This window comes from Elephantulus edwardii, unplaced genomic scaffold (assembly GCF_000299155.1).
Source record: "Elephantulus edwardii isolate Elephantulus edwardi_28Jun2011 unplaced genomic scaffold, EleEdw1.0 scaffold00248, whole genome shotgun sequence".
Lineage (NCBI taxonomy): Eukaryota > Metazoa > Chordata > Mammalia > Macroscelidea > Macroscelididae > Elephantulus > Elephantulus edwardii.
The window spans coordinates 2764156-2776764 of NW_006399998.1; the positions used below are offsets into that span (position 1 = coordinate 2764156).

General features: G+C 39.6%; 1 pseudogene; it reads right to left on the reverse strand.

Annotated features, from left to right (window-relative positions):
* Positions 1–311: 311 nt before the first annotated feature.
* Positions 312–1977, reverse strand: LOC102858984 (annotated as a pseudogene).
* Positions 1978–12609: the final 10632 nt, after the last annotated feature.

Consider the following 12609-nt stretch of genomic DNA (forward strand, 5'->3'; position numbering starts at 1 on the left):
GGGAGCAGCTAGCCCTAAAGCCACACTGAGCCTGGCCCTCCCACCTCTTCTTGATGCCTCTCAGCAGCCAGGCCAGTTAAATACATTTAACATGGGAGGAGACAGGACTGTTCTGGGGCATTCATGTGCCCAAATCATCCTAGACCTGCAGTTCAGAGTCTAGGGCAGAAAGACTGACAGGCATGGTCTCCACACCTGACCTCCCACCCCAAAAAGGAAATCCTGAATCGTGCCCCTTCTTCCCTCCAGGGGATTCAGCAAGGCCTCCTGGGGGTGGTGATTCCATCGCAAGGCCTGGGCAGGGCCTGCTTTCAGTTGGCTCCCGCCCACACCATGAGGTCTTCCAAAACATTGTCCTGGTCATTGTTGTGTAATAGCAAAACTTCCTTAATGTCTTTCAGTTCAAAACCCATTTCTTGAAATTTGTTCATTAACTGAAGAAATTCCATCATCTTTTCCTCCAAATACTGGTGCATTTCCAGAGCCTCTTCCACTAAAAGAGTGTTGAAGCCCTTCTCGCAAAGCTGTCCATGTGCAAAACAATAGTGGAGAATCTGTTCAATATTTTCTCCATTTTTCTTCATGGCTCTCAGGACACAATCATAGGAGTAACCCATGTTGACCATTGTCTCCGCACACTGTCATTCACTTGGAGACAGTGTCTGCAGTTCAAAATAGGCCTGGGGACAGCTGGAAATGTTGGGCACTTGTGACACTGTGAAATTAGGAGTGGCTGTGGGACTTGTATGTGGAGATGATGACTCTTCTGTGTGTACAGACAAGACAGAGAAGGAAGGCATCTGGAAAGAGGGGGACAGGACTGGCACCTTTGTGCCGCTGTCCAAGGTCAAAGCTGAAAACCCAAGAGAATGATGCCCATTGAGCTCATTGGCACCGCTCTGGGTGGAAGGCTGTAAGGAATTCCGGAATGCGCCATTGTGGAGGCAGGATGTGCTATGGAAAGTGCTCACCAGCTTGGCTGTCTTCTGACTGCTGTCATCAGAGTCAAGTTTGGAGAAGGACAGGGATTTGATATGGCTTACTGCAGGGATGGGGGTAAGGGACACTTTGGAAAACAGTGACATCTTTTCACAGTTGCCCAACTGTGCTAAGGTTATAAATCCATTTGGTTTGTGATGAGGCTTGAACTCCAGGATGGCCCACTCTAAGGATGCCAGGACTTCCTCCTCGTCCTGTAACACAGAACCAGAGCCTCCCCTAGGCAAGTTACTGTCTAACAGCTGAGCCATGATGAGTCCAGTGGTTCATACTAAAATGTTTCTGAGCTCTTCTTTCTCATCAATAGTTTTTAATTCCAGATTATCAAATGGGTCTTCTTCACACTCAAAGTCAGCAGGATTAAAGTCTGCCTTTGTGTGAGGTGGGCTGAGAACCTTCTGTTTTCATGGCACTGCTGCTGACTCGAGTCGGGGTGAGGATGCTCTTGTGCTGTAAACTGGCAAGGATGGGGTTACTGGGATGTGACATTGCAGCTTTGCTGTGAGTCTTGGAGAAGCCCATTTTGCTGTCACCCTCTGGGCCACTCTGAGAATTCACTTTAGCTTCTGCTTCCTCAGCTTTGCGCTCAGGTTCCCGTTGGGTTTCCCGGATGTTCTTAATATCTTCAGCCCACTTGATGGTTTTCTTTTCCAAGGAAAAGTCATACTGTACTTCTCTGACAACCTGCAAACAATCAGGCAAGGAGAAGCCAATAGATAGACCAACTCTGGCTGGTGTTTTGAATTTGTCTCCACTCTTAAATGGAACATCATCAAGGTAACTGAAAGGCCCATGAAAGTCTGCACCCAACTTCTTAGAAGCCATTTTAGAACCTGAACGCTGCTACCGCCGCCGTCCCAGAAACCAAAAGGTGCTGGCTGGCCGCCCAGGCTCAGTTCCCGCAAAGCTCTGGACAGCCCCTAGGGACAGCGAACGCCGCCGCCACCACCTCCAACTCTGGCCGCCACGGGCCAAGCCGTCACCGCAGACAGTCCAAGGACCGCAGCCGCCAAGTTTAAGTCCTCTATATAATCTTTTCAAGTTTTCTATTACCTATCTATAAAATTGGGATGAGAATGGCATTATGACTCTGCAAAGAAGCAAAGAGAAAGGAGAGTATACCCAGTTAGGTAGAAACTATTTTATTGGTGATAGTTTGGCTGTGTTTGACAAGTTATTCTTTAAAAACACTGAGAAAATAAATAGGTCTGTCTTGGAGGGGATGAAACCAAGTCTCTCCTTGGAGGCTAGGATTTTGAAGCTCTGCCTCACTTACCTGGCATGTGGCCAGGAGAAGTCAGTCCTTGGAGAAGGGCCTCATGCTCAGAAGGGTGGATGGACAGCACAGGAGAGGGAGACTCTGGATGAGATGGATTGATACAGTGATGGGGAAACAGGGGTTGGTGTGTCTGAATTAGTGAGACTGGCTCAAGAGAGGAAGGGTTCAGAGCTTCTGTATATAGGGTTGCTATGGATCACAGATGACTCAATGGCACATAACAACAATAACATGGTATTACAGGTTTGGAAGCAGGAGTGGCATCCACTTCCTAAACAACATGCCTCTGGAGACTGTGAACTTTTATAAATGTCAATGGTTATAGAGGGGCTTCAGGCCTCTTGTTCACAGGGTCCTCCTCGACTCAAAGGCAATCATCATCATCAACAGCAACAACAACAACAACAAAACAATTTGCCTGTTTACTGTTGATCCCTGGATGCATGTGTGCGTGTGTGCTGTGTGTATGGTTTTTAGGACAACTTTTCTTTGATGCCAGCACTTCCTCAAACCAGTACTGAGTGTATGTCACTGTCTAGAGATAGGCAAGCATTCAGTCTCTCCTCTGCAAAGAATGCTAAGAAGGAGCAAGGGACTGGACTAGGGGCAGGTCCTAGAACTCTTGTTTAGTTTCTTTCTATGATCTCAAATTTGATCTGTGCATAAATGCCAGATTTAATTTTTAGGTCTAACGCTTTCCCTTGCTAGACTTTTGTTTTTACCCCTGCTATTTCTTCAGGGTTGTCTTCTGGGTACATAAACCATATATGTTACTTGGTTGAAAAGTGGTACATGATGGCAAAGAAGGCAGACGAGCAAAAATAAACAGTGGGGAACACTGAATAGAGATCACATTGCTTTAAATGCAGCTTTTCTTTCTCCTTTCGTTACTGTAATGGAAATTTCTTTGGAGATGTTAGTTTAGTTTATTTAGATTATGTCTTTTAAGAGTTTGAAGATAGTTCTAATTTCACTTAAACTTAGGACAGTGTTTATTAAACTTCTTTGGGTCTTAAAGAAACAACTGAAGCATTTCTCAGGCAGGTATTTTGGAATAAAGGCAAATCAAACGTCTTGTACCATTTAAATAGATGATTCTGTCGGTAGGCAGACTTACTAAGGAGAAGAGGACAGACAACCATGTTTTGTATTCTTTCTGGTTTTCTTTTTTAAAGTCTGATAATCAAAAGTAATGTTTTACACCACTAAGTGCCTCTCTAAAGCAATCATCTGGTTTTAGCTGTCTTACATTCTTTTTAGAACAATAAACACACAAAGGTATTTACTGTATCCTTGTAGGGAGTAAATTCCCTCTTTTGTATTAGTCCTTTTAGTAAAGAAAAAGAACTTTTTAAGGTTCCAAGGATACTATTTAGCAAATTATTGCAGTGGTTTACTTAGTGATACCCCCAGGGCCTAGAAAGATTTAATGAGGCCTCTAAAGTGCCAAACTTACTTTTATGGAGTAACTTATAAGGGGGAATTTAGCTAACCACACTGGAAAGTTTCTTTGGATGGCTTCATAGATCAAGGCCGGATTAAAAAAAGAAGGATGGATCCTAAATAGGGACAAGAGTTTTCCATGAGATAAGCTTTGCTCAACCCTACCAGGCACTATTGCAGCGGGGATTCTGATGATGTAGTCTACAGAGAGGTATGCAGCTAACCCAAAGGCCATGCCTCCATGAGGGTGGAATTCACTAGCAGCTCGCTGGGAGAAAGAGGAACAGCCTCCTCACCTGTGATTCATAGCCTTGGAAAACCAGTGGAGGATCTGTTATGAATTGGTTTCCATTTGAATTATAGGCAATGTAAGAGATGTGCTTTGGTGGCACAGTGGTTTCAACAGTGGACTACTAACTAAACCATCTGCCCCATGGGAGAAAGATGTGTCAATCAGCTGCTGTAAAGATTTGTAGCACTATATATCCTGTATGGAAGCTCTGATTTGTGCTATAGGCTCATGAGAAGTCAGAACTTACTTGATGGCAATGGCTTTAGGTCTAAATAAAACATCAGGGAGGTATATGGACAATCTCCTCCTGGGCAGTGAATAGTCTCCAAAAGCCTGTTAAAGGGTCAGCTACGAGTTCATTCCAACTTAACAATGACTTATTTGTAACAAAATGACTTGGAAACTCTTATTGCCTGCCTGTACTTATTCTACTGGCTTAAAATCAATAAGCACAGAAATACCTTATTGTCAGCTTTGATTTGTATTTATTGTTCTAATTATATTAGCTTTTGCTTAAGAGTATATAAATATACCAAAATAATATGAGTTTGTGAATTCAACTTTCAGAATATATGCTAATTTTGTTAGCCATGATTCACAGCATTATTTAATTTTTCTTCTTTCTCTTTTCTGATGTAACTATACTATTTGTTGTAAATATTATATGATGTTAATAAAGTAGCATCAGAGGTAGACAGGCTAATAAATCTATATGTAATCATCTATGGGATTAAGTTGTATTTTTAGTCAATTTCTTCTGAACTAAAAAAGAGATTAGACAAGCAAGGAGAGATCAGAGAGACAACTATTACCACTAAGGAAGGAGAGCTGGCTGCCAAGTGGATGCTTTGAACCCAGATTCCCTGCACTAAGAGACTCCTAGATCCAGGGGAATATCGATGACTAGGATCTTCCTCCAGAACCAGCAGCTACAGAAGTCCTTTCAATAAAGTTGGTACCTTGAATTTGGATGTCTAGCCCCTTTGAAGCATGTCTTTTGAGCCCACCCAGAACCAGGAGACCTGGAGAGAAAGAGCTTTCCCCTAGTGGTGGTGCTCTGAATTCACACTTCCAGCATTTTAATGGGGACCTCTGACAAGAGAGTTGCACTGCTAACTCAAGGAATTCACCTCTCTGGCTGTGAGCATTCACTGGCAGTCCCTCAGAAGAAAGACGAGCAATCTACTTCCATGTGATCTACAGCCTCAGATAGACAATGGAGGGTTAGTTACCAGTCTTTTCTGATACAACAGCAAGAAGAGAGAAGGAGTGATACATAAACTATGCTATAATAAATTTCTGTTTGTGAAATCCATCCACTTTTTGTGTTTCTGTTATAGAAGTACTTAACAACTAAGACAATGGGCCCTATTATTCATATCTAAATCCAACGTGGTTTGTCTTTAACACTTATATTTACCACCAAACATGGATGTAAGTAATGAATAGTTTTTCTTATAAGTACATATGAAAAACTTAAAGTCAGACCCTTCAGCAGATTTTTTGAGTGAATGCAAAGATTTTTCTTCAATCATCTTTGCTTTTTATTTGAGATTCTTTTAACCTTAACTCACCTCATTGCTGTTGAGTCAATTTTGACTCAGAGTAGTGACCTTCCAGCTAGTCTCCACAGCTATAAATCACAACAAGAGGAGCCTGTCCATCTTTCTGCAGCAGAGCCACTTGCTGATTCAAACCACTAGGGACGTGCAGCCTTTGGGTTTACAAAGTGACTCAGTATGGACCAAGCCTCACAATCTCCCTTCTACTAAGCTGGTGGTTTCCGAATTTTGCTGCAGAGTAGAATCACATGTAGGCCTTTTGCAAATCCCAATGCCCTAGTTGTATTCCAAGCCAATGGTAATAGAATGTGTAGAGTTGAAAGCCAGAATTTGGGTTTCCCAAAGTTATTATTTAGTTATTCTCTGAGTGGTAGATTTACCTCTGGATACAAACTGTTGTTCTCTCATCTAGGACTTCTACCATACCACTAACAGTCCTTATCCCCAAAACAAAGTTCTATCAAAGATACTTGACATTTTACTAAGTTTATTCTCATAGAGAAATAATATGATTGCTTCTGTGCATTCTGTATATTCATCTCTCCTCAGGCCATCACCTATTTTGATTTTAATTCTTCCATTGTTCAGCCTAGAATTTTCCTCATCATAGAAAGGCTCTCAAAAACTGATCATAAAATGGGAGCTTGCTATAAACATAGATTTAAAGTTGTCAATCCTGACTTACCTAATCCAAATTTTCACCTTAACAAAACCTGGAGGTTATTCACGTACAGATTATTCTTTTGGAAGCACAGAGTGTATTATGTCAGGCACTCTTGATATCAATGTCAAGATGCTCTTTTTAGTCTTTTTCCCCTCTCTACTAGTTTATTTACAAAACTTGAATACAAATTCGAGCAAATTATTTCAATTTCCCTTACCTCCCCCATCAAATTTTACAACCTGATGATTAATCCCCTTCCCTCACATATCCACATCCATCTGCTTCCAGCCTCTCCCACCCCTCCTAGATCCTTATACTCATTCTATAATAACAGTTTTATACATTATTTATCCTTGTGAGAATGAGTAGTTCACTCAGCATAATGCTTTCCAGTCCCCCCCCCATGTTTGATAATAATTTACAAAGTTATTGCTCCTTCGTGCTGCATAGTATTCCACTGTGTGAATGTACGACAATTTCTCAATCCATTCATTTGTGGTCGGACATTTGGGCTGAAAATCAAAACCACAATGAGGCCCTATTTCTCTCCAGTAACAGTGGCAAAGTTTAACAGGACAGCAAGTAATAAATAGTGGAGAGGATGTGGCAGAAAGGACCTGTTACACATTGTCAGTGGGATTGTAAAATGGTACAACCATTCTGGAAGGCAGTTTGGCGCTTCCACAAAAAACTGAACAAAGAAATAACATACGACCCAGCTATTCTACTATTCACTAAGGTGTGTCTGATACAGGCCATGGTCTTTGCAATCACTTGTTATGCATCAGAAAGTTGGACAATGACTAGGGAGGACAGAAGGAGAATTGATGCCTTTGAGCTGTGGTGCTGGAGAAGAGTATTGAATGTACCATGGACTGCCAAGAAAACAAACAGATTCATCCTGGAGAGGGTTAAACCAAGCTACTCCTTGGAGGCAAGGATTCTGGGACTTCTTCTGACATACCTTGGGCATGTTGCAAGGAGAGGGGGTCCTTGGAGAGGGACATCATGCTTGGGAGGGTGGAGGGTTGGCGCAACGGGGGAAGACCCTCTATGAGGTGGATTGATTCAGTGACTCCGGTAATCGGGATGGGTGTGTCAGAGGCAGCGCGATTGGCACAGGATAAAGCAGGGCTTAGGGCTGTTGTATATAGGGTCGCTATGAGTCACAAGTGACTTGACGGCACATAACAACAACAACATTCTACTACTTGGACTATACCCTGAGAATATGAAAACTGAGGTACAAACTGAGATTTGTACACCAATGTTCATAGCAGCATTATTCACCATCACAAGAACATAGAAACATCCAAAATATCCAATCAAGATCTTCTTACAGTTGTTTTTCTATTGCATTCATAAATCCACACCTTCCAAATAATCCAAGCATCTATCTACATCTTTGTGTACAGGCACTGCTGAATGTTATACAGGTCATTCAACCCAGAGGACTGTTGTCACTATAATGTCGTTATTTCCATTCACTCATGGACCTTCATTGTGAGAAAATCTCAAAATTGATGCAGGGGTCTGAACTGAACATGGCAGAAAATATGAAATGTTCATATGACACATTGTTAAGTCCAATTTGCTACCCACCACTCAAGCACTCTTCTGTAACACAGATGACACAAACTTGCCTCCTGAAGGTAAAGAGAACTTCAACTGTAGCTGAAGAAGATCCAACACTAGGACTTTCAGTATGGATTGATTACACATCAGCATCAAGAAAGGAAAAATCACCACAAACAACATCACAATAAAAGGAAAATAATGTAGTTGCCAAAGATTTACTTGGATCGAAAAATCAGTGATTATGAAAGCAGCAGTCAAGAAATCATACGAACTCATGAAATATTATACAAAATGGGTGACCTTAGAGGATATTATTCTGAGTGAAATACCTCAGTCACAAAAGAACAAATACTGTAAAATGCCACTGTTATAAAACACGACTAACATCAGGGTTGGGGGGAACTAAGAAAAGAGGGCATGAATAATGTACACTGCATTGAAACAGATGAGAGAGAGAGAACTGCTTAAAAGGATTATATGATTAGGTACTATTTGCATGACAACAGTCCAGAATAAAAGCTGCACAGTAAAGTGAACTAGCAGGAGGGAGGAATCGTATAACAATAAAATAATTTTTCCCCCAAGAGAAAAGTGAACGGGGGTGGGGGGAGGGTGGACAGGGAAGAAAATGTGTAAAAATGAATGAATGGAAACCCAAGTTCCCTAAAAACTTTCATTAAAATCTCAATATTAAAAAAAGAAATCAAATGAGTTATTGCACTGGACAAATCTGCTGTAAAAGACTTCTTTAAATTGTTAAAAGGCAAATATGTCATTTTGAATTCTAATGTATACCCGGCCCAAAACGTGGTATTTTCATTAGCTTCGTATTTATTCAACAAATGGACAATGAATAAGAAAGGGGGGGGAAGGACAATTGAAGACTTTGAATGTTGGGAATATTGAGCATACACTAACAGACTTCCAGAAGAATGAGCGAATCTGGTTTGGGAGATGAACAACCAGAATGGTCCTTGAAAGTGAAGATGCACAGCCATCATAGCATGAACTTGGGACATGTTATCAGGAGAGATTGTCCTAGAGAAGACATCCCATGCTTAGTAAAGAAGACCAAAAGAAAACCTTCAATGAGATGTATTGGAACAATGGCTGCAACCATTGTCTCATATGAAACAGAGCAATGATACTAAGGATGGTATAGAGTTTGTTTTCTTCTGCTGAACACAGGGTCACAATGATTTGTCCCTGACTTGATGACGCCTAAAAATAACACCACAGAAGTGGAATTAAAAGTAGGTGATGACCTTAGCCTCCCTGGACTGGCTTATACCTTACTATGTTCTCCTTAGTAATTTTAAACTCTCTCTTTTGAGTTATCACAATAATAGTACATGACTTCACCATTAGCACTTCAAGACACATTTTAATTTTCTTTGTACCTGCAGATAAAATCCAGGTTGTGAGCAAACTAAAGAAAAGTACTCCAAGAACATAAATTCATTTCTATTTCATGGTAGATAATACATAATATTTTTGAATTATTTAATTAGTAAACTAAATTATGAAGTGTTCTAAACATTTGGGACACTGAGTCACCCCTGGCCTTTCCCTGTCCTGACCTACCTTTCTCCATTGTTACCTCTTGCATCCTGTCAGACTCTATTTTCCTGTAGAAGTGAAAGTGAGTTTTCTAATCAGCAATTGTATGTTTTAAATTTATAAGGCATAAGTTTTCCTTGATGTATGTTAATTTCAAGTTCTTTTTCTATTAAATTAGAGAGAAAAGTCTAATTTATTTTTAATTTTAATGAACATGTCATATACTTTTATGATTTATTACTACCAAAGAACTTAATGCCTTAATCTAAATTTGAGGCAATTTCTTCTACATTTCCAAGAAAAAAAATGGTTACTCAAATCTTAATTTGGAACAAGATTACTTCAGGATCATGTGAAAATACAGATGCAAATTTAAATTCTTTATTTTACCTTTTAACATACTTCGATCTATGCCAACCTGCTAAACTCGTGATCACATTTAGATTAGTAACAACCCAGACTGTTATCTCATATCGTAAAATCTTCCTTTGGCATTTTAAAAGCCAGAACCCTTTCTAGAATTAATTTAATTTTAAATTATTTTTCCTCAAATCTTCTCTTATTATCCATATCAAATAATTTTTAACATTTGCTCCTTCTCTCCAACAAGTTTATTGAGTCCACAGATGCATCTTTTCCTTTTATTTTGATTGCATATTTAAAAACATTTCATGACTAGGGTGTGATATGATGATAGATAGATAGATAGATAGATAGATAGATGATTGATATATGTGATATATATAAATTATCTTTCCTTAAAATTATGTTGCTGTTGTTAACCGACATCAAGTTGAGTAAAACTTGAAGCAACCCCAAAAACAATAGATTAAACCCTGTCCTATCTTGTGCCATTCTCATCCTCTCTCTTATATTTGCTCCATCGTCATAGCCACTGAGTCAATCCATCTCATTGAGGGTCTTCTTCTCTTTCACTGATCCTCTACTTTTCCATGCATGCTGTGCTTTTTGAAGAAAGAGCCTTTTATAAATAATAACATGTGCAAAATATGTGAGATGAAGTTTCATTATCCTTGCCTCCAAAGAACACCCTGGCTTCACTTTTTCCATAAATGTATTTGGGGTTTTTGTTTGTTTGTTTGTTTTGTTTTTGTATTATAATTTTTTTTCAGTCCATGGGACATTTAACACTTTTCTCCAACACCACTACTCAAAGTCATCAAGGCTTCTTTTACCATCCTTATTTATTGCCTAGGTCTCAGATACAAAGCAGGTGATTGCAAAACCATGCTTTGAATCAGGCTGTGCCTTAATTTTTAAGCTGTCATTGCTGTTCAATACTTTGGATAGGTTCCTAAAAAAAAACAAAACCTTTCCCAGTGCAAAATATATTTTGATTTCTTGACTGCTGGTACTGATGATGTTGATTGCGGATGAAAGTGAGATGAAATCATTAGAAACTTCATTATTTTCTCCATCTACCATGATGTTGCCTATTGGACCAGTCATAATTTTTTTTTTCTTGGTGTTCAGATGTCTTCTGTATTGAAGGTTATAGCATTTGATCTTCTGCAACAAGCATTTCAGTTCTTCCTCACTTTCAGCAAACAAGGTTGTGCCATCTGTGTAGTACAGGCAATTAATGAGTCTTCCTCTTATCTTCATGGCACATTCTTCATATAATAATAATTGGTAACTGGTATACAAAAGTTGGAAACAAAGTGGAAGAAATAGTAGTTGTAAATAGTTGTAAATTATAAACTTAATGACAGAAATAAGATTGAAAATTGAATATTGAATTTTTCATATTGAATGATTTGTTTATTCCAAATGTTTTTTACAAGAAATGCAGATTATGACTATACACCTGTCCCTCTTGTGATGGTCCATACAGAAAAAAGACCGACTACATATGTGCCAAGAATCATTGGATAAGCTTACTATCAGCAATCAAGTTCAAACTGAAGTTGAATAAAATTTAAACAAATATGCAAGAACCAAGAAGTGATCTTGAATCTATCCCACGTCTATTTAAAAACACACTCAAAAATAAGCTTGAGGCATTGAACAATAATGATCAAAGACCAGATAACTTGTGGGTGACATCAAAGATATTATCCTTAAAGAAAACAAAAGGTCATTGTGAAATAGGAAAGAAAGAAAAGACCAAAATAGACATCAGAAGAAATTTCTCAGAGTTACTAGAGAATCAAGAATCCAAAATAAAGAGATACTAAATTAAAAGTAGTTAGGAAATTAAAAGGCGCATTGCCATGGGAAAGTCTGCTGTTAGGGACCTCTCCAAAGTACTGAAGAGCAATGGTGTCTCCCTGGAGACTAAGGTGCGCTTGATACAGGCCATGGTCTTCACAATCACTTGTTATGCATCAGAAAGTTGGACAATGACCAAGGAGGATAGGAGAATTGATGCCTTTGAGCTGTGGTGCTGGAGAAGAGTATTGAGAATACCATGGACTGCTAGGAAAACAAACAGATTTGTCCTGGAAAGGGTTAAACCGGGTGACTCCTTGGAGGCAAGGATTCTGAGGCTCCATCTAACATACTTTGGACATGTTGTGAGGAGAGACCGGTCCTTGGAGAGGGACATCATGCTTGGAAGGGTGGAGGGACGGCGCAGGAAGGGAAGGCCCTCTATGAGGTGGATTGATTCAGTGACTGGGATAACTGGGATGGGAGTGTCAGAGACAGTGCGAATGGCACAGGACAGAGCAGAGTATAGGGCTGTTGTACACAGGGTCGCTATGAGTCGCAAGCAACTCGACGGCACATAACAATAACAACAAATTAAAAGAGATCAACAGAAAATTCCAAAGGTAAACCCAACAAGACAAAGCAAAATATTATAATGGAATGTTCAAAAAGCTGGAGTTGAGAAATCACATGGGAAGAACTCACTCATCATTCTTAAGCTGAAAGAACTGAAGAACTAAAAGAACTAATCTAATTCTTGATTTGCAATGCTGAGGAATGCTATGGTCAAAATCTTGCAAGATCCAGATAGCATCAAAAGAAGATGAAGAGAATGTACAGAATCATTGTACCAAAAAGTTGACATTGTTGACATTGAAATATGTCTGGAACTGGCATATGATAAAGAGCTTAAAATTATATTCCAATATAAATTGATATATAAATTTCTTTTTGGTACATGATTGTTGTTGTTATGTGTTGTCAAGTCGCTTGCGACTCATAGCGACCCTATGTACAACAGCCCTAAACCCCACTCTGTCCTGTGCCAATCGCACTGTCT